A 22391-nucleotide genomic window follows, 5' to 3' on the forward strand; every position below is an offset into this window, starting at 1 on the left:
CGAAGTGGGTTTGAACGACTATATTCCATGGAGCCAACTGTACAGATGAGTCTCTTTCGCATGTCCTATGAGGCATTGGTCTATATGTTATCTCGTGCATCCCTTGCATTAATCCCATACTAGGCTAGAAAGTGGTCCCCACGTCGACATAAGGAATGAGCAAGGACGAGTATCGAGACAGACACTTGATTTTGAAATTTAAACATTCTTTATCGTAAAAAGAACCGAATGTCCACTCCACTTCGGTTGTTCTTTCATTGAGCCAGTACATAGAGAAAGAAAATACCTCAGATATGGGTACGAGGCCTACTCCTCAATTGGGTGCCCAGTACTGTAATTACAATACATACTGAACAGTGCACTCAACTTTACCTAATTATGCTGAGCGGGCCCCGTCCCTAATTGTGATATACATGCCCTACATTGTACTCAAAATTAACTATTATTGTTGCATGGGCATTTTTATTCTTGATCACTGTAAAAACACTCTAAAGAAACCACAAGCCCCAAGATCCTTAGAGCGTCTCGAGCCACGCTACGTGTAAATTTGTGACGTCACGGGCAGGGTGGTCCCGACAATCAGTGGCGTTTTTCACGGTCAAGAACTGCTTACAAATATGCCGGTCCCCGTTACAACCATGCAAAAGCTGGGGGGACCATTACAGCCCTTTTTTCTTTATAGAGCTGTATGCGAATTCAGGCCCCTTTCACCATCACTAGCATGTAAAACCCTGAAACCAGCTTAGATTTATTTTTTCCTATTGGGGCACACTATAGGGTTTGACTACAGAGCTACCCCTACATGGCCACACGGTCCCCTGAAAAACGGAGACTCCACAGAATTCGTGTAAGAATGTGTGTCTGGTGTATCGTATGGCGGGCTAAGATCATGAGTAGAATAACTATCACGAATCAACAAAAGGTTTTAAATTGGACACTGCAAGAGTGATGAGAGAGATGTTTAATTGTGTTTTGATTCATTGATAATACGCAGTGCCTGGCATGCTGATAATGTCAGTTTGGGAGCAAGCTTGCCACTCCACTATATTCTGTCACAAAGCCTGGTCGTGTACAGATTTTGATGTGAGTGTCACAAGATTGAAAGAGGTTGAATACTACTAAGAAGGCACAGCCTTTTTGCACTGGTGGGCTCGCTCGTTCAACTAAGCACATATTTGGGAAACACAAACGTGTAAATTTACTAGGCCTGGGCGGTAAATTCCGTTCCGCTCGCGGAATTTGCGAAATTTGGGTAATTTCACGTTCCGCGGAGAACGCGAAATTGCGCAAAATTCTTCGTTCCGCAACTTTGCCGAATTTTTTTCTTGATCGCGTTCTCAAAATACGTGTTTGCAAGATATTTCCCCCCAAGCAGGCAAACAACAATTGCGAACAGGAAAAAAGCATCGCGAACAAGCAATTCCGTGTGTTTGTGGAATTTCTGCGTCTTCGCAGAGATTTTTTACAGTTTTGCGGAGATTTCAATAACGCAATTACGCAAATTCCACCCACCCCTAAAATTTGCATGTTTAGTCATACAATGCTGTATGTTTTTCCCTCTTCTTCTTTTTTATTGATTTTTTCCAGATGGAGACCTACATATGATGGACAAATTATTCATCATACACATAAGGAGCAGCTACTCTGCCCTTTTTTTCACTGACAGGATAGGGAATCCCCTTTTCTGTACCCCAGGGAGGCCAACCCGAGCCCTGAAGAAAGTCCAGGACCTTTATGGGCGCATACGGACTGAAACAAGTTGGCACTAGGGTCTTAGGACCATAATACTCCCATACCAACCCGTTTTTCTTAGTTATTTTAATAACCCTGACAGACCCAAAAATAAAGGGAAACAGGGGTCTTGTCAGAGGTTTTTTTATCTTTATAGTCCCCCTGGTCTTCTACAAACTTCAAAGAGCTCCCAACACTGTGGTCCAGCCCACCCCGACTTATAGGCATCGGGTGACCCAATGATGAAGCATGACACCACTTGGGGGTGTGAGGGTAACTAAACAAAAAGGAGTCTTTTCCTTGCTCACCTTTTGGTGAAGTTACACGAGTACTCATATACTTCATGCTTCATGCCCTCCCATTTAAGTGCATTTTTTGATTGAGCATCGCCCGGTCAGTTGGAGTAATTTGTGTGTTTTAGTTATTTTGTGTGGGAGGAGTTACACCAACCCAATTTCCTCTCTACCCTCCAGGCACTGAAAAAATCTTTCAAAAGCCTTCTTTGTGTACACACGTACAGATATCATCCCCTCATGTGATATCCGTGGCCTACAAATACACTTACCATAACAGTGGCGATGCACTGCAGCCCATTCTCAGATTAATTTTACTTGCTGGATTAATACAATCATGTCCGGTATATTCCCAAATGGGTGGGGATTCTGTAATTTCCAGATACTGAAAGCCACATATAAATATGTGGTAGACATATGACTCTTGACAACGAGAGCAAATGCAAATATTAAGAGAATGACTAACTAAACTGGTGAAAGAAACGGTTGAAAGAGAATTAGGAGTTCAGCAAGCACAATAGTAATAGAAACAGTGGACGTACAAATATATCAAGATCTAGGGCAAAATACACAGATGTATATATAGGAGTAGTAGCTGTAAAACCAATTTCAGAAGTGAAAACAGATGCAGACATTCTAACTAAGCATGGGCGAATTTTGCGAATCTCGCGTTCGCGAATTTTGCGGATTTGCGAACTCGCAATCCGCAAAATCCGCGAATTCTCGCGAATTTGCGGATTTTTTTTTTGTGTGTTCGCGCGGGTTTCTGCCAGTTCGCGAGGGTTTTGTACAATTTCGCAAACGCGAACTTACCTGTCGGGTCGCAAGTTTTGCGAACTTGTTGTTTCTACGTGTCCAGCCTGTTTGGGACACTCTTCTTCATCACTGCCACTCTCTGTCACCACTGCCACTCTCTGACTACTCATGCCACCCTCTGGCCTACCCATGCCACCCTCTGTTTCATCACAGCACCCTCTGGTTGTCCAGTGTACATTATTGTGGCAAAGCAAAGCACACCTTCCCTGCCTCAAGTGACCTGAATTAATTTGGGGCTGATTAATGTGTCACAGAATATTTTTTTAGCTGGCACCTGCTTCCTTAGTGCTTCCTGATTAGTGATCTTTTGCACTTGCTAAGTGCTTTCATTGTTGCAAAATTAGTTACAACACCTGCCCTGCCCCAACTGACAATAATGAATTAGGGGCTTATTAATGTGTCACTGGATTTGAACTTCCAGCCTGGCTCCTGCTTGTCTGCCTTAGCTGTAATTCAGGACCTTTGTGTGACTATTCTGAGGGTCAGAGCAGGGTCACATAATAGTTGCAAGTAGGCAACTGAACTCTGGAGGGGCCCCTCAGGAAGCACTACAGGAAATGGCTACTAATGATGAGCTTGAACTTTTGAACCTGGTAAGTAGTTTCAGTTTTGCTAAGATCGTATTTCTGCAATTTAGCGCTTATTCGCGGGGCGCGAAGTTGAACTGGGAAGCCGCGAACTCACGCGAACAGTGCGAGCAAGCCATAAAATCCGCTGCTCGCGGATTTGCGGATTTTGCGGGAAATTCGCGAATCTCGCGGATTGCGAATTTACCGAAAATCTGCAAAATCCGCGAGCGGAACGGATTTTCCGCCCATACTTAATTCTAACAAGTATTGGAGTTCAAATTAGAGAAGATATCTCAACATGTAGTACAAACGTCGTCACAAGTACTGCTCTGCTAAAGCCAAATGCAAAAGTACAAGCATCCATAAACCATCTAAGCAGAAACTGTAAAATTTGAAACAGAGCACATTTACTACAATACGCTTAGAAGCTAAAACGATTGTAAATTAAACAGCTGTATAGTATGAAATATCTAAGTTGTTATTGACTCCTGGCTGGTCAAGGTCTGTCAGGGAGACATACTGGCAGAAGTTCTGATCATTCTCATTGTGCATGCAGAACACATAACGGCACACCATGTATGTCTCTGCAAATCAAATGATGTTGAATTACCTGTCAAAATGCTGCTATTGCAGATATATTTTCTACTCAACATGCCATATGAATTTTTATGAACTATATGACGACAAAATGTTTGTGGTGTTAGAGGAAATGACTTTTTCGTTGAGATTTTGGTTCTCAATTCATAAATCTCCAGAACGAAACAACAGAGAAAATAGTTTTCTCTGAAACGTCCAGCTCCATACCACAGGAGAAGAAATGAATATCTGAGATATTGGAACTGTCTTAAATGTCATAACATTACCAGCAATCAGCATATCGTTCGGTACATTAAACTAGGCCAAAAAGCTATTGCAGTCTATTTTAAATACTTATTATTTCCAATAACTCCCAGAGATAATTGTCAGTTACTGTGTAATTCAATAAAAAGTACAAAGCAATTACATGTTCATTATCAGAGTTACTATCAAAGTGAGGAAGAAAATGGCAACCCCATATCACCAAATCTACGACATTTCTTGATGCAACATTATAGCCTTATAGCCCGCCGTAGAGGGCTATACCGGCTATTAAAGGCCCTCTCCAGCGTTAAAGGCCCCGAGCCGAAGGCGAGGGCCTTTAACAAGGGAGAGGGACTTTAATAGCGGTATTGCCCATCTACGAAGGGCTATAAGGCTATTAGAACATTCTAGCACTAGAGGACGGAATGTTCTAACACAAAAAACAAAGCCTTTTGGGAGCGTGAGGGGATTGGAATCCCCCCCGGTTCCCTGAAGCCTTTGTTCACAGCCAGAGCTGCGAACAAAGAAACGTTGGAATGTTGGAGCTCCAGGCTTATACCAGCCATTATAAGCCCAGAGTACTCCATTTATTTAAATGGAGCTCCCAACATTCCAATGTTCTAATATAGATTAAAATAGTACACTGATTAACTGTAACATCTTAACGATTATAATGAATTACAATTTTAAGCTCAAAATTATGATTTAAAAAGTATTCTAATAAACGTTGGGGTGAGGGATGTGGCTCCTCTATATGGTTAGTGACTGCAGTGGTGAGGGGTTCTTGGTTTTGGGTCGGTATCCTTGGGCTTCCTCTACTCCTGTAAATAACTTCCTGACTGAGCCCTTTCTTTTGTACGGTGTTGCTGAAGTATGAAACTGTTAGCAGCACATGGATACATACTACTGAATACAGATGCAGAGACAAGAAGGAACAATATGTGCGTATATCCAATTAAGCACATATCTACTCATAAGAGATGCACATCCACAAATAATTGAAGACTCATCGTGAAGTATGGAAAAGTGCAGAGCTGCATCAACAAAATCTGATTCAAACATGCATAACTACCTAATGCAAAAGATATTCTAGTGGAGGCATTGTAACAAGAAGTGTAAACTGAATGGCTGTATACATGCACACTAATCCAAAGCATGTAAGAACAGAAAACAATACCAAAACATGGGAAGGCCTTTTGGAATCACGTGAAGATGTACAAAATGTGTTTGGACAATATACAACCATACATTGGTCGAAACCAGGTGTAAAAAAGCAGAGAAATATAAATAAATGGAAAAAGGAAAAGTGCATGTACAAAAGAAAGTACAAACCTCCTACAAACAAGCATTTGCCAATCCAGTAGGCCTGGCTTATAACTGAAAGTTCCTCTTCAGTTACTGGTGAGTTTGGGCACTCAATACTTCAGTGTACATGCAGTCTGTCACTCATCTTTACATTTATGCATCACTCATCACTCACCCATCCACAATAAAACACACACACAAACCCAGCAAACATATGCAAGAACAATTAAAGCAAAAAAAAGCTACTACATAAATGTGGTGGGCACGTACTTGACATTATGAATTAGTAAAAATATTACACAAAGCGGCAAGCAGTCATCTTGGAATGGTGTTATGTATAGTCATTAATTGCTGTACCAATCCAAGATGGTTTACAGCAGAGGTGTCCAACCTTTTCTGTAGTGAGAGCTACTTCTGCTCAAGGAAAGTCTTCCTGAGCTGCCAGCAAATTTGATACCTTTAAAATAGTGACTTTAGTACACTATGACCATCCTAAGCAGGATTATCAGTAGTATTCCAGGTGCGGTTACCAGCAGAAATGCCAGAAAAAAGTTTATCAATATAAGATGCCTCCACCTGACTTATGAAGTAACAATCAAATCTTGACATGCCCTACTGCACAGTGAATATAAGTACAGCAGTAGGTCTCCCCAGCTCAGCTTGAAATATCATTAATCAGTTTCTGCTTATGCACATTTTTGTATCAAATACCACTTTACACTGCGGGCAAAGAAACTCAGCTTTCCAGAAGAAAACCCAGAGACCATATATCAATCATGACCATTATCATGCCAGGAATAGGTAAATGTAGGCCAGTCATGCACCTAGTATGTAAATGATGTCTGCCAGTGTACAACAAGTAGACCAAAAATACCCAAAACAGTGAAGGATGACCACTATCATGTTAGGAACCTGCCCAATTATGTCAAGATAACACCCTTAGGATAGGGGCTAGCATACAAATTTGGTGGACCTTGACACCAGGCGTAGCTTTCAGGAAGCAATAGTGTTTATTATGAAAGCTCACAAATGCTGATGAGTCTCTTGACTTTCTCTGGTCTGGATCATGCCCTCTTCTCCTCAGGTCTTGTGCTGATCATGCACCCAACTGACACATTCTCATTCTGACTCCTGCAGTCCCACACTTTGGTGAGTCAGCACTGATTACTGTTAAGGCTACTACTGCCATACTTCTTTTATGGTCCGATGTTCACACACCTGTTGTGACTGATAAAGCAGGGACTTTTACATGGTCAATCTGGTTGTGGCTTAGTTATATTGAGATTGGATACAGACTGTCAAGTGGCAGGCCCTATAGGCCTGCCACTTGTATGAGTATGAGTTGCTACCCTAGGTTTGGTTGGCTGTCACCATAAGGGTCTTGAGATTAGCAGTGCTGTCTTCTTTAATAGGCACCTACTCTCTGAATTTGAAACTGGGCTTGTCTTCTCCTCTGAGAGCTACTTGGAAAGTTTTGGCGAGCTACCAGTTGCTCCCGAGCTACTCGTTGGAGACCCCTGGTTTACAGGTTACCTCTCAATGTGTCAGTCACATTAAAACAGTACAGCAATGATACTCTATGAACAATACTAACGTCCTGATTATCGCCAAAACAGTGTGCGATCCACCCAACAGATTTCAAGTTTTCTCAAGTCTGGCAGGCGGTTCTTTCGCGGACCCAAGTTGGTGCCTATGGAATATGCACCGCAATGGGAACATCAGTCATCATCTACATGGCATGGAATGGGTGAAAGCACACAGGAGACCATGTGCCTCCCTGCATGCATCTCCAGACCTTGAGGCAACAGGGGGCCCTGTAGGACCCCTTTGTTTCCTCTCTGCCATTGGTTTTCATGGAGGAGGAAATTCATGTAATATGCTTGGCGGGATCACACAGCGGTCCCGCATAGCATATTGGCCTCAAGATCACAGCATCACAACCACGGATCTCTAGCAGTTGCGGAGGTACCAGGGTGGTCCGACCTCCCGAGTCACAATAAGGCGGTCGGAAGACCACCACAGCCACGCCCCTGCGACGCATAATCAACCCCTAAGCCTGGTTGAAATTGTATTTGAATCAGAGTAATTTCGGGTTACTCTTGTGATCTGAAATTGCCAAAAATTATGTGATTAGGTCCCTTAATGTAATTTGGAGAGATTTGGGGCCGAAATGCCTGCCCAGAGCATAGGAGCAGTGCTACTGTTCCTGAGCTGTTGTATTTAGCTTAATTTTCTTATACATTGGATGTTAAAATATAGGCAGATTTAATCAGTGGCCACCATGAATTTAGAACGAGAATAAAACTGAGGAATTGATGCTATAGTTTGTTGGTGCACTAAATGTCGTATTGTTTTATATAGGTGCATATTAAGTAAATAATAATTATATCATCTCATAGAAATATAAATAAACATGTAATTCTTAACTTCAGTGAATGGATCGGTTATATTAGGCACAATAAAACTAATGTGAACAAAAACAAATCACAATTCCTCTACTTAAAAGTTCATATTGTCAAAAAGACATCGCTGTAAACGTATACAACCACCTGACCTGCAGCCAATATAGTTGTGACCTGGAAACACAGTTGCTCACATGCAACCAATTCGAAATTGTTGACAAACAGAAAATGCAAGAGGCAATATCTTACAAACAGACTAGGCACAAAATGGAATATTTGTATTTCCGCATTGTTACTAACTTACTATCATGAGTTGGAGGTGGCTCTTAAGGTTGCAAAGCCTCGCTCTGTCAGAGAAGACTGCTGCAGGTCAGTTTTGCTCCCACAGCCTCATTGTTGACAGTATCATCTGTGCATCAAGCATCAGTCTGTCAGAGATCCAGTCTGAGTTTCCATACACACTGTGGGAATGTCTGACTACCTCGAGCACCTCCACCAGTCTCTGCTGCCCTGTTTATTGGATAAAGTGCTAAAGGAGAGTTGCCTAACATTCACCAGTGTGGAGGTATGCCAAAGACTTTTACATTTAAAAGGATTAGTGTATTCACTATAGACAGCAAATCTCTTTTGCATAATCGTAAAACATACAATTTATTATTTTGTTTGATTACCATCTTTTTGAAGTTTTGATAAACTATGGTTGTCTTAGTATTTTAAATTGATAGGTGATTAACGAGCAAAGCAGTCTAATACAGCTGGTGACAAAAACAAGAATTTTATATTTTAAAATCAGTTACTAATAATCATATTGGACATGGAGAGATTGCAGAGTTGTGTAATTATCATAAACGTATCACAATTTCAAACAGAGTGTTGTAGGAAAGTGTGGTAATCACGTTTCATTCAACCTTCCTGCTAGATCTTAGTAATTGTGTTATGCTGCATTACTTCACGAAATCACTACAAACAAAAGTCTGACAGTGACAGAGAGGAAATCAGCGTGGTATAACATACAAATAGAAGGAGTGTGCTGTTCCACGCCTTTTACTTCATTGTTCGCCAGCATTCATAGTTTGAATGCAGAATTATTACTGCCTACCGGTGTTAACCATCGATTTACTGGACCTAACTTTGAGTTCCAATGCTTGACAAACTACAATAAGTAATTTAGCAAATCATAACATAAGGAACAGTAAGGTGGTTCTTATTTTAATTGAGAGCTTAACCAGGGCTCTAGTTTGAATAATCTTTATTTTAGTTTGTCACACACAAATTGGAAGATCTTTATACGTAAAAATGGAATATAAAAGAGGTTTATTCTCAATGAAATATAATTTAAAAACATAAATGTAGTTAGATGGATATTTGTTGGCTTTTAAAAAGAGTAAAATTGCCTTTAAAGTGAGGCGAAATATATGAAGTTAAGAAGTGCAAATGTGCTAGGGTGCAAAAACTGCCAATGTAAAAACTTACCAAAGGAGAGGACTTAACAGCAATTGGTGCAACTGAAGAACCCCAAAGGTTCAGCAGGTTCAATCCTGAAAACACAATAAAAGAAAGCATATCAATTAATGAGCAACACCACCCCAGATTCAATCACAGTCAATGTGCCATGAAAAGTAAAACAGATGTAATTAAAACAACTGGAAAAGGGGATAAATGCAACTACTTTGATTGGACATGAGTGTTGCTCCCGTATTATGCACACTAAAAGAACTAATAAAACCCACTGCAAGTCCAAGAGTCAAGCTACTTACACAACCGTGAGGGGTAGAATTTCCTATATCTGAGCTATTGGGACTTTGGGACTTTGACACAAGATACTCGTCTTTGACTTTGGGCGTACCCCGAAGGCCTCATTATGCAAAGTGTGCCATTGTTTAGAGTGCAGGCATATACTACTTCAATGTGTGCCCGATTTGCCTATTTTGGGCTCACCCTAAGAGAGTATGAGTGTCACATGACAACCTAAGATGGCGAGTTTGCGCGTCACTCTTGCCAAGGAGGAGGTGGGGTGTGGCAGTCTCTGAACGTTAAATTTGGTGAAGAATATGATTTAAGCCATCATATTACACTGAACAAGCAAGGAAAGTGCACATGCCAAATCTCCCCACCCTAATGGTTTTAGTGAGCTAGTAAAAAAAAAAAAAGCTAAGAAATCGAGTTATGTTGCGTATTGTATAGCACAATTTCCCAAATTAATTTACTTAGAAAATGATGGGTTGTATTGGCCATTCTGATGGGATGTTTATGAAATATCACAATATTTCAAGTTCTGCTGAGTGAGTAATTTTTCAAGTGGAAAGAATGTCCTTGAAAGGGACTGGATGGGGATATGAGCTTTTGCACAGATCTTACATTGCAGACTTTAGATAACACTGTTTGCCCTCAGTTGAGATTATAGAGGTTTAGATTAAGCATCTCCTGCTGTAGGTTCAGAATTCTTACAAGTTCAGACAGACAAGGTATTCACTAAGTCAAACGAATATTACCGAATAGGCCATGTGTTTGCGGAGAAGTTCTTTTCCATTCTAAGTCAAGAAAGTGCTAATAACTTCGAAAACCTATTACTGTATTGCAGGCAATGAATACATATGAGTCAGGAGAAAGTATTCCAGCTTTTACACTGTACCTTCTGGCACCAAGCAAATGAAGGCCCACCTACCCCCAAATCAGCATCACTTATGACTCAAATACTAGTTGGAAATGTTTGGTAACATATAGATAATATCCAACAATATACATACGTATCATTTCCATCTTCAGGAAATACAGTCGATTTGTCCCAAATAACAGCTTTTCATTTTCAGTATTCTAGTACTTAAACTTTTTTCAACTTAAAGTAGGTTTTTAGTTTCTTAAAATACGTTTCTGTTTCCAAATATCTGCTAGGCATTTATTCTAATATAATCTAATTTGTTTCCAAAAAATAACCTTTCATATTTAGTAAAAAAAAATGATTTTGTTGCCAAAGACTAACTTGTTGTTTTCTGAAATTACACTGATGTTGTCATGAAATACTAGCTTCTGATTTTTAATTTTTCATAAATACACGTTGTCGCCAGATGTCAATTTACACTTCAAGAAAATACCATAATTTGAGTCCAAATACTAATGCATCGCTCTCATGGTGCAATTTAATCTATTACTAACGCTAATGGAGAGATGCTTCTTCCAATGTCAATGCACTAATCATTTTGCGCCATCAGAGGCTTCTAATCCCAGCCCCTCAACATATGTCCAGGTTAGACCACCAGATACTTTGGTGTAAACAGGTTTAGTGAAGCCCAGCCTATGTACTACGGTCATATGACAGAAGCCTCTTAAATTGCTCATCTACAGATGTGTGCATGAAAGTATAGGTCCATACACTCAGTAACTGCTTATATGGCCATTCACTGTCACATATTTCAATGTACAAACCAATACATGAAAGAGGCAGTATCATGTGTCCAGGTGCAGCCGCGCATGCCCATGCTTACAGTTCCATGTGATACCTTGTGTGTCAATGTACCTCCATTATATTTCATGAAACGCTTCACATGTAATGGTCTGAATCACATGTCCATGCATAGTCGTAAATAGATAATTACTTTGTTGAATTCTCAGGAACCCCAATACCAACCAATGCATCAATGATCAGCCTCAGATTCCCAGGTTCAGCCTTATATTCCCCTCGTGCTAGGATGAGCTTCACCCATACACTGGTTCAGTTGACTCTTCCTATGTAAAGAGATATGTACCCATGTAATGCTCCACCCTGAATCGGCATTATATGACTGTATCAGTATCAGATGCCTGGTGCCATCTTGTATTGCTTGAGCGTATTACCTAGAGCTTTCCGTAGGTGTTAAAATGTAGCTTTAAGCAGGGAAACCTTTCACCTAGGTAAGCGACCCATGCCCTCACTGCCCACCTTCACAAACATGCACTGTACATGTGAATGGCAGCTTTGAAGATCCAATACATGCTTTGTGTTATTCTTAATAAAGTTGTGCAGAACACGATTGCAGACAGTGCTACGTGAGAAAATAATTCGCTTTCTTGAGCTCTGTCAGTGACAGCAGGGTGTTTCCTAATGGAATGCTCCACCTCCTCTAAAGGGCCCACAGTCACTGTTGTAAGTGGTGCGGGGTCTCGGGCCTCCACTCGGCAACTCTGGGCATTAGCTTGCCTCATCTTCACTAACGGCCCCACCAGACCACCGGGGATGCCTGGTCTCACCCTGGAGATACCCATTAAGGGACCATCTCTCAGGGAAGCCAGTTCGGCAGGGTCTTTGTTGCACCATCCAAAAGGCACTGAGCGCGGAAGACAGCACCAGAGACAAGGCACACAGGGACGTTGGGACAAAACTGAGAAATCTTAGAGTGAAAAGGAAAGTTGCCCATAGTTTATGTCCCCGAGGGCAGAGTTTGGATGCATATTGCTGTTTCCACAATATTTAGGAATGAATTGACAAGTGCATACAAAGTGAGGCATTGTCATAGATTTACAGATGGGTGAAAGGATAAGAATAAGGGCCACGTGAGTTTCAACGTCTACAGTGCAAGCCAGGGGCAGGAAACTGACTTTTCCTGTAAGGAAACACCAGGTGCAGTCCTCTCACAAGGGAGACCACAAGGGAAGGACCACGACATTTCTACCAGGCAGAGAAAGCAACTTCCATTGAGTTGAATCATTGAGGCAAAACACATACCAGTTCAGTACGAATATCAGCCAACCCTTCCTAGAATCCATCCTTAGGAAGGAGACGTGGGTAGATGTGGTGTGAGTTTTCTATGTAGCTAGAGACAAGATACAGTCTGGACACCTTTGGGATTACCCAAAGGTCTCACCTTGTCCTCCCCCAAAGGAAGCAAAGGCTTCGATTCTCCTCACCCTTTACAGTACAGAAAGGATTGCCTGAGCCTCTCTTTACATCAGTATCTTCATTACCTTCTTTCTTGCCAGATGTTGGACCCAACGCTATGTAAAAGGCTTTCTTGTACACTTATCTGATGACTGGCGTGAGTGCAGGTGTCCCGCTGTCAATAGGGGGTTGTTATGTTAATGGTGGGCCTCTGGTTGCAGTGGAAACACACAGAAGCCCTGCACAAGAAAGAAGTTAGGGAAACACATTTGTTTGAATGCTAAAACTGGACATTATGTACACACCCACTCACCGTCACAATTAAATCTTTTGAGGTTCACCTGGCATGCCAAGCTTTCCTCAATCTGTGGGTGGCGCCACCTATCGTTGGGTCATGACTAGAGAGCATCTCTCTAATTGAGGCTAACATAAATCTGATCTCTTTCATGGCTTTCTATATCATGTATGCTCCAGGAAGCAACCAGCACTGCAGGCATAACAAATACAACAGCAAGAACTAAACGGCAGATGTCCACCTTTCATGTGGTGGACACCCTGGCCTAGCTACTCCACACGGTGGAATCCTTCCGACTGGGGGTTACTGCTGACTACAGGGGTAGTCCATAAACAACCCCTAACTCACTTCCCTCGTTGGTGTCACTAGGGTTTGTACCTGTGGCAATGCCTGGTACTTTCATGGAGGCATTTACTTACTTCAAATGTTGCTTTCTGCTTGGAGCAGACCGTGCTCTAAGGCTGCCTTCCTGCTTTAGAGAGGCAGTTGGCATTTTACCAGGCATCTCACTGTCCACCCACCTCAAGTCTTGAAACGCTGTATGCTGACCTTTGGTGAAACCACTACGAAATGGACTTGATCGATTAAAATATGTAAACTAGTTGGTTTTCTTATGTGCAGAAATTGCATTAGTTTCACAGAAAAATGTAAAATAATTGTTTTAATGAAGCCAGAGGTTAGCTACTGCAAAAGCGTATCATAACATAAAAAAGATACACACTGATTGAAGAAACATTCTGAAAAAAGGAGGTAGCTGTGTGAAAATTCAATCCCAGCCGTTACTTAGAAAGACATTTATTGGGTGATATAAAACATCGATCTAAAATACCTTTATGTATTTTCAGATTAAATCGGCACATAGACCCCTCTTTATGCGTGCAATGAAGGAACACTCCCACGCCTGCCCTCTTAGCATGGTTCGATCCATGCCAACGAAGGGCAAAACTGTGGCACTGGGACGTGCTCACTGATCCCTGGACCATGCTCGCATAAAAACAGGAATGCACTGTGGCTCGCTATCTTTAGAGTGTGTGTAAACAAATCGTGCAACTTCAGGTTTTAGGGACAGGCCACAATCCTTCCAGATTTTCGGTGCAAATGTCCCTAGCAGGAGCCTTTTGGATAGAAAGACATCCTTGCTCTTCACATATTCGGGTCCTCGAGCCCCAACCCACATGCTGTCACTAGACCCTGTAACACCAACTGCTGCTTATCTTTCAGGTTCTTTCTTTTGCTAAAGTTTCTAAAATTGGAAACATGTCCCAGAGCTTTGTAGTTTACTAAAATTACGATGTAGCCAGTGCAAACAAATCAGAACATGATGCTGCTGTTTGAGAAAAATAGAAATTAACTAAAAAAGTGATCGAACTAAAAAAAAAGACACGAGAAAATCCAGTGCATTGCTCAGGTTGTCCCACGTAGTACTAAATAATGCAGGAAAAAATAGATTTTCAGCACAGTATCTGGCAATGCAGAATGAAAATAACAAGTAATTAGCCAGAAAATTAAAACAGCCCACTTTTACTCTGATGTATGACGGAACAACGCTAGCTACTACAACTCGTGCCGTTACATCGCAGTCGTTACAACAACTGCGATGTTACCACGCGATGCCATCACAAGGCAAGTCTTTACATCGACTTGCACTAGATGGCGTGCTAACATTAAAAAAGTGTAATTTACTATTCCAACTCCAGTCCACTTAAAAGTAGGGAAGGTGTTGGGATAGTAAACTACACTATTTGTAATGATAGCACGCCATCTAGTGCAAGTCGATGTAAAGACTTGCGTTGTAATGGCATAGCGTGGTTACATCGCAGTCGTTGTAACAACTGCGTTGTAACAGCATTGCGGTGTAGTTACCGCGTTGTTAACGATGTTTCCCCTTTTACTCTCACAACCCAATCACCCATGTCTTAAGCATCGTTGTGATTGGAGTGAGTGCCGTGGTTCAGCGCTCAGACAGGGGCTTGGAGGCTGAGCAAGTTCCCCACTAAGGCTGTATAATGCAGTCTGTGGAGAACATGCATAGTGCGCATGTTGGCTTGGCTGGCCCGAGACGGCCGGCCAAAATGTCATGCACACTTAAGGTGAGGCCACCGTTCCTCCTCAGGCCTCGACGTTAGGGGAGGCTGTGAGAAGTTGGCCTGATGTGTGATGTCCACTGTTCTAGTGGGCACCCTGTATCAGTCCAAACAACACTTATGGTGATGATTGTAAAGTCAATCTTATAGACCAGCTATCCTAGTAGTAGCATGGACAGAGCAGTCTTAGGCTAAACTCAAGAGGGCATGAGAAACCAGCTGTTTTACCATATGTAACCCCTTTAATACCAAATGAAAGGACGCCACACAGGTTATGTATAAAATATATATGTATTTATTACTAACACAACCCCTCTGAACTCTTTATGAGGTCAGAGGCACAAGCACATAACAAGATACTCAATTATCATACAATAAGTTGCACAATATACAGTGGAGGCCTAGGGGCACGTAAAACCATATACTAAAATAGTGGTATAAGAACCACGTCACGAACAAGGAATAGGCCTAGGGCCTAGGGAATCGCTGGGGCTATGCTGTACTACCAAAGGATAAGAAGCAGGAGTCCCACGGGAGGCGTGTGCAGTGTCTTAACACACACGCGAGTTACCATAGAGTTATAATAGGAACAAAAGAAATGGAAGCTAGTTCTTTCAGGACACTTTCGGATAGATTAGGAGAAAGCTACTGAAAACTAGGACACTAGGATAGTTAGTACCCACAGGAGCACCGGAGCACTCGCGTTACCTCACCCACAGGAAGCAGGTGCATAGGTGTGAAAGTGTGTCGGGTTTCGTTGCTGAATCCTATGGAGCCTTGGAGAAAGATGCTGCAGGCAACCAGGAGAGAAGTGTCCGGTGGATCCAAGGGTGGATCAAGGATGAAGAGTAACTGAAAGCAGAGGGGACAGAGTCTGGGTCACTAGCCAGTGACCAGGAAGGAACCAGGAAGGAACCAGGCGATGTTGTGAAGCAATCAGGTGATGTCGTGAAGCTTGTCTCTGCAGCCACATAGACCAGGAGGTGTCGATGAAGACCAGGAGCTGGGCACGGACTGTCCCACAAAGGATCTCATTGTTGGCAGTGTCGGCTTCCGGATTGGAGTCAACAAGCCTTGGCAAAGGCAATCCACACGGGAATTGAAGATGGCTTCTGGTGCAGACCAGCAAGGTCTACAGGGCTTCTCCTTTTCAGGGAAGCAAGGGCCAGCCAGGAGCAACCAGGCCTGTGGTGTAGATTTGTAGATTCGTCATCACAGAGGCCACGAGCCAACAGGCAAGTGACCGGACAGATGTGTCAAGCACAAAAACACTAGCAGGCCCCACACGGCACTCGTGGAGTGTGGAGGGCTCTGCGTCAGTGTAGAAGGTGCTCGGGCTGGGGCTTCTCAATCCTTAATGCACAGCTTTGAGGGTGCCTCGGGAGCGGCACAAGTAGCAAGGTGCAGGTTTTTCAAGATGGCCTGTCCCACGTCTCTCGTCGCCTCCACGGGTCTCAGCTTTGCTGTGGCTGTGGATCGGGCTCAAGGAAGTCTGGAAGTCTGGTTCTTGTCAGGCTCTGTGATCGGGCTCCAGCGGGAGCATTGACAAAGCAAACCGCAGATCGCTGGATGGTGCCTGTTTGCACAGGGTGGTCACTCCTTGACCACAAGGGAGATTCTTCAGCCTTCTATGTTCAGTAGAATGTCGAAGGTCCAGAGTTTCGTTTCAAGTTTCAGTTCAGGATAAATCTAAAGTCTCTTGACTCAGCTCCTACCTATATACCAATCTGAGGGGCTGGATTACCTGATAGGTCCCTCCTATGGGTGGGACCAGGGAAGGGGGTGATTACACCCCTTTCCCTTTGTCCAGTTTCATGCCAGAGCTGGGGCTGGAGTGCCCCAGCAACTGGTTTCAACCGGACTATGCATGGGACACCTTGTGTGCCCCAGGCAGTGTCTCATTTCATTCAGCCCTCCCTGCCCCAATACACTATGGCCTGTCTGGGGTGGTGCTAGCACCTCCCAAGACAGGAAACCTATTGTCCAAGCCTCCCTCGCTGGAAGGACTCCCAGCAGCAGGAGGTCAGACTTGTGTCTGTGGCAGCAGCATCCATTTTCCGATGCTGAGGCTCTGGTTATCTTTAACCTGGTTTACTAGGAACAACATGTCTTCTCCCTCTAAATGGGTGGAATGCTACCCCCGTTGCCAGAACTGGCAAGGGGGTAGTATTCCAAAGTGTATGACACCTTACACGACATGTTTTGATAAAGCCAAACCAACGTTAGCATTCAACCGCGAGGATGATAATGCACTTAAGAGTATATGGTATGGCTATATCATAGAACAGCTATAAGGACATGGTTCCAAAAGCTGCAGACAGGCTCAGCTCATGCTAGAGCCTCATCTCACATAAAACCAAGCACTCTACCTCCAGGATTGTTAAGGCCTGCCATAGGAGGGACTTATAGGTGTATATGTGTCTATATATAAGGTTAGATATAGGTATACTATATCTAAAGCAAAGGGTAAGTACACCACCTTGCTCCAACTGAGTGATCAGCCAGTTGTGTCAATTTGGATGGCCAGCCAGGGGTGGCATAATACATGCTGCAGCCCCTGGTAGGCCTTGGATGCACCTATGCCCTGGGTACCTAAGGAACACTATACAGGGGCTCATAAGGTGACCCAATATCCAATTGGAGATGTACCTAAATTACATGGAGTCCATTTTACAGTGAGAGCAGATAGCCTGGGGCCCTGATTAGCAGGATCCCAGGCCAACTAAGTCGAAAACCAGCTAAACACTACGCAAAAAATCTGGGGTAACCATAGTCAGGTATCCACCTTCCTTCAGAGGCCTGTCCGCCCGCCCTATCAACAAGGCTGCTCTGCAGTGCAACTGTAATAGTAAAAATAAAATTATACTTATGGACGTTATTATCATTTCATTTTTACTTTGCAGTGCTTTAAAACAGTGGGGCGACGCTCCTCCACCTTAGCAGAGGAGCCACCCCTGAATAGAGGACAGAATCACACCCAGGATAGGGTTAAAGAGTTGTAGGCAGTGTGTCCCAGGGATAGGGGCTGTCTGGCCTGAAAAGATGGGGTTAGTGGGATGCACGCAATGAGACCCTGGGACAAGAACTATATTCCTCAGGAAGCAGGATTTAAAAAGTGTTTGGAGTCAGTCCTGGGACAACGCAAGGCAGCAGCGATAGAGGGGAGCAAGGAGTGAGATTCAAAGCGTTCTCTCTTTTGGCCTCTGTGTACCCTGGCTACCAGAAGCCGCAATAGACGTGGGAGGATGGTGGGCGTCTTTAGAGTATTTATTTCTGGACATAATCGGGATTGCTTTAAAACTATTACTTTTCACATGTTAAATGAGTTGAAGTGCTGCTTCTCATCCCTGTACAGCACTCTGATGGCTCTGCTTTAGTGCACTGCATATGCACATTTTAAAGTGAAGAAGAACTGGTCAGATAAATTATTTAGTAAATATAAAGAGTGGAGAAATGCATGGCACCTTCCACTGAAAATACATGGTCTGGGCACATGTGAGAGGGTTTCTTTTCTTGGGTTCGGGGGAACTTCACCTGGTTGGAGCCTGGATTGGGGATTACCACGAACGTTCATCTTCCAATGTTTAACTTGACGGTTCGTCAGGATATTTGAAGCATCATCTGCAGCTATACTGTTAAGAAACCTTGAGCGCCAAAAGGAGCAGGTTTAGATTAACGGACATGGCTTTGGTTATTCCGGTTCACCTGATAAGGTCATCCTGTTTAATTTCTTCTTTCAAATCAAATCTTAAAATAATACATTTGTTGTAGAATAACCAGAAAAGAAACGTGAGCAATTTGCCAGCTTCTTCGACATCATGCCCTGAACATTTAAAAGCCTTGATTAAACCACCTTCTGGCACTACCCATACTGTCTCATGTAGAAAGTCACCAGGCAACTGGGTCCTCACTGAAAAGGTATCTCAAATGGAACTGCTAAGCATTACCTCCAGGTCCAAACCTTTTATTCATGTTTCACATTCATCACCAGGAAACCTAACCAGAGATGTGTACACTTCTTGTGTCACCTTGGTCAAACCATAGTCCATCACTCACACAAGAGGTGTTTCCAAAGTTGGATGTCACCCCTCTCTTGATAGCATCCTCTGATGATCCAGGTGATCTCGATTTTTATTTCCCTGTGTCGGATCTACACTTTTCTCGCCAAAACCCTTGAAGGCTGTGTCAATAGTCAACTGAAACAGGTTTTCAATTACAACAACGGTCTTAGCATCAGCTGGGCACTGAACGAGCCATTGTGCAAACCATTGACGAGGCACTACATTTCCCGGACAAGGGTGATGTCTGCTGCTCTCTACACTGTCCATCATGACATCCTTGTTCATACCATTGAGGTCTGCATGGGCTTTGAAACAAAAACACCAGGACCTGCTTTAATGCGCACATGCTGGTGTACGGACATACTAACTTCTACATAATCAATAATTCCTTCAAAGACTCAGTTGGGCATGCTGATTGTGTTGTCTTATTCAATGTTGACCTAATGTGAACAACATTCACAACTTAGCGATAAAGACCTTCTTTAATAGTTCTTATATTCCACAATATTTATCACAGCTATGTCCATCTTTAAATATGTTTATGCTCCAGAGTATTCACAAAATTTAGGGCACTATGTGCTTCATGAGAAAGCCTTGCTTATTATAACGCAAATCTTGCCAGAATGCTCCAAGACCTTTCCTAAAATATAAACAGAGTGAAAGAAAAAGATATTTCATGAATCCAATAGCCATAGTTTAGAGTCTTCATCTAAATGCCCTTTCCTTTACATCATACCGCCATTATGTGTCCCATTATATCTAATATGGTAATCAAGAGAATAAGAGATGTTAGATTTTACAAAATACTAATGGAAAACAGAAAGAAAGACTGATGACTTGTAGGATAGCTTACAACATATGCAGAGGCCATTTTATATAACTATAGAGTTGACTCATAGACGCCATCACCAAGATGCAGCTGCCATTTCATGTAAAGAGGAGTATTTAAATGGTTAATTCAACAATTGCAGGATGATGCTAAGATTGAATGAAGCATCAGATCCATGTCTGAGCTATCCCAAAGGTGAGAAGTGGAGGAAGATGCGCTTTTATATAATATACATTAATATGTGCAACAGTTATTTAAATCATTTTTTTTAAATATTGTGCTTTAGGCATAGACTCTGAATCAATGCAAATATCTTTGAACGATTGCTACGAAACTGAAACTACTATAAGATATTACGTTTATCTTGAAACAGGCATAATAAACTTACAGATAATAGATCGTGCGGACAATATATAGCCGAGGATTAGGGTCACGGAATGCTGTGATTATTTTATATGCAAGATGCACAGCAATTTAATCAATGGGAAAACATTTGGCTATGTTCACAAATTCGAAATTTGGTATTTTTCAGGTGATCACTTACTAGGATATCTCTTGTTTTGGTTGTGATAAGATTAATGAGGGACACAAAGGGTGCAACACAAATTTGAACTTGTTACGTGATAACATTTGGATATAGAATATATATACAACAAATGTGAAATGCTAAAAAATAAGTGGGGAGTTATTTAAATAAGTTTGTGATTGACAAAAATTGAAGTAGGGACAAAAACATATGTCAATATGAGACGATTGATTACGACATATGGATTGAACATAATGTTTGGATTACAAACTATATACTCCAATAGTTCTGGATAGGTTTCAATCCTACCATGAACATCATCCATAAATGGCCCCCTCAAAGTAGGCAGTTCTTTCTCAAACCGTCTTCCTGTCTCACAATGAGACCCTCAAGGGCATTTTCATGCCCAAGGACTTTTTAATCTTCCCTTTGAAACATTGGGTGACATCATCATACATTCTGGCAAATGGTATCACTAATATGGAGCAGATGCTGGGCTCTACCTGACGGTCTCCTGCTGATATTGCATTAAGGTGACAAAGCAATGTCAAATGCATTGCAAGAGATGAATAGTAGTTTGTTGCTAAACTACAGCAAATTATTGACGTCCTAAATTATTTTATATGGAGAGCTGATCTTCTCTGGGCCCTACTGGTGATGGGGCTAGTGGGTGCAAAATACGAACCTCATAGGTTTACAATGCAATCCCGGAACACGAGGTGTCCACGAAGGCCTGAGAGTGCTCGTTGCTCAGTGGGGGTGAGGGCTGGGAGTGCTGCTCAGCGAAGGTGAGGGCTGGGAGTGCTGCTCAGTGGAGGTGAGGGCTGGGAGTGCTGCTCAGTGAAGGTGAGGGCTCAGAGTGCTGCTCAGTGGAGGTGAGGGCTGTGAGTGCTGCTCAGTGGAGGTGGGGGCTGGGAGTGCTGCTCGGTGGTGTTGAAGGGCTGAGAGTGCTGCTCAGTGAAGGTGCAGGGCTGGGAGTGCTGCTCAGTGAAGGTGAGGGCTGGGAGTTCTGCTCAGTGGAGGTGAGGGCTGGGAGTGTGGCTCAGTGGAGGTGAGGGCTGGGACTGCTGCTCAGTGGCGTTGAAGGGCTGAGAGTGCTGCCCAGTGAAGGTGCAGGGCTGGAAGTGCTGCTCAGTGAAGGTGAGGGCTGGAAGTGCTGCTCAGTGGAGGTGCATGGCCGAGAGTGCTGCTCGGTGGAGGTGAGGGATGGGAGTGCTGCTCAGTGGAGGTGAGGGATGGGAGTGCTGATCAGTGGATGTGAAGGGTTGGGAGTGCTGCTCAGTGGAGGTGCAGCGCTGTGAGTTCTGTGGTGCTCAGTGGAGGTGCAGGGCTGGGAGTGCTGCTCAGTGGAGGTGAAGGGCTGGGAGTGCTGCTCAGTGGAGGTGCAGGGCTGCGAGTTCTGTAAGGGCTGGGAGTGCGGCTCAGTGGAGGTGAGGGCTGGGAGTGCTGCTCAGTGAAGGTGAGGGCTGGGAGTGTGGCTCGGTGGAGGTGAGGGTGGGAGTGCTGCTCAGTGGGGGTGAAGGCCTGGGAGTGCTGTGCTGCTCAGTGGAGGTGAAGGGTTGGGAGTGATGTGCTGCTCACTGGAGGTGAAGGGCTGGGAGTGCTGCTCAGTGGAGGTGCAGGGCTGCTTGTGCTGGTCAGTGGAGGTGCCGAGTGTTGTGTTGCTCAGTGCAGGTAAAGGGCTGGGAGAGCTGCTCAATGGAGGTGTGGGCTGGGAGTGCTGCTCGGTGGAGTTGAAGACTAGGAGTGCTGCTCAGTGGAGGTGCAGGGCCGGGAGTGCTGTTCAGT

General features: G+C 43.3%; 1 protein-coding gene across 2 annotated transcripts in view; it reads right to left on the reverse strand.

Moving 5' to 3' along the window:
* SYT2 (synaptotagmin 2) overlaps window positions 1-22391 on the reverse strand; it is a 356952-nt gene that overhangs the window by 263711 nt on the left and 70850 nt on the right. For both annotated transcript variants that reach the window (XM_086920344.1, XM_086920342.1), the window contains exon 2: window positions 9430-9494. The gene's annotated coding sequence lies outside the window, so the exon portion shown is untranslated. The remainder of the gene's footprint in view (window positions 1-9429; window positions 9495-22391) is intronic.

The sequence above is a fragment of the Lissotriton vulgaris genome, chromosome 5 (genome assembly GCF_964263255.1).
Source record: "Lissotriton vulgaris chromosome 5, aLisVul1.2, whole genome shotgun sequence".
In the NCBI taxonomy this organism is placed as follows: domain Eukaryota; kingdom Metazoa; phylum Chordata; class Amphibia; order Caudata; family Salamandridae; genus Lissotriton; species Lissotriton vulgaris.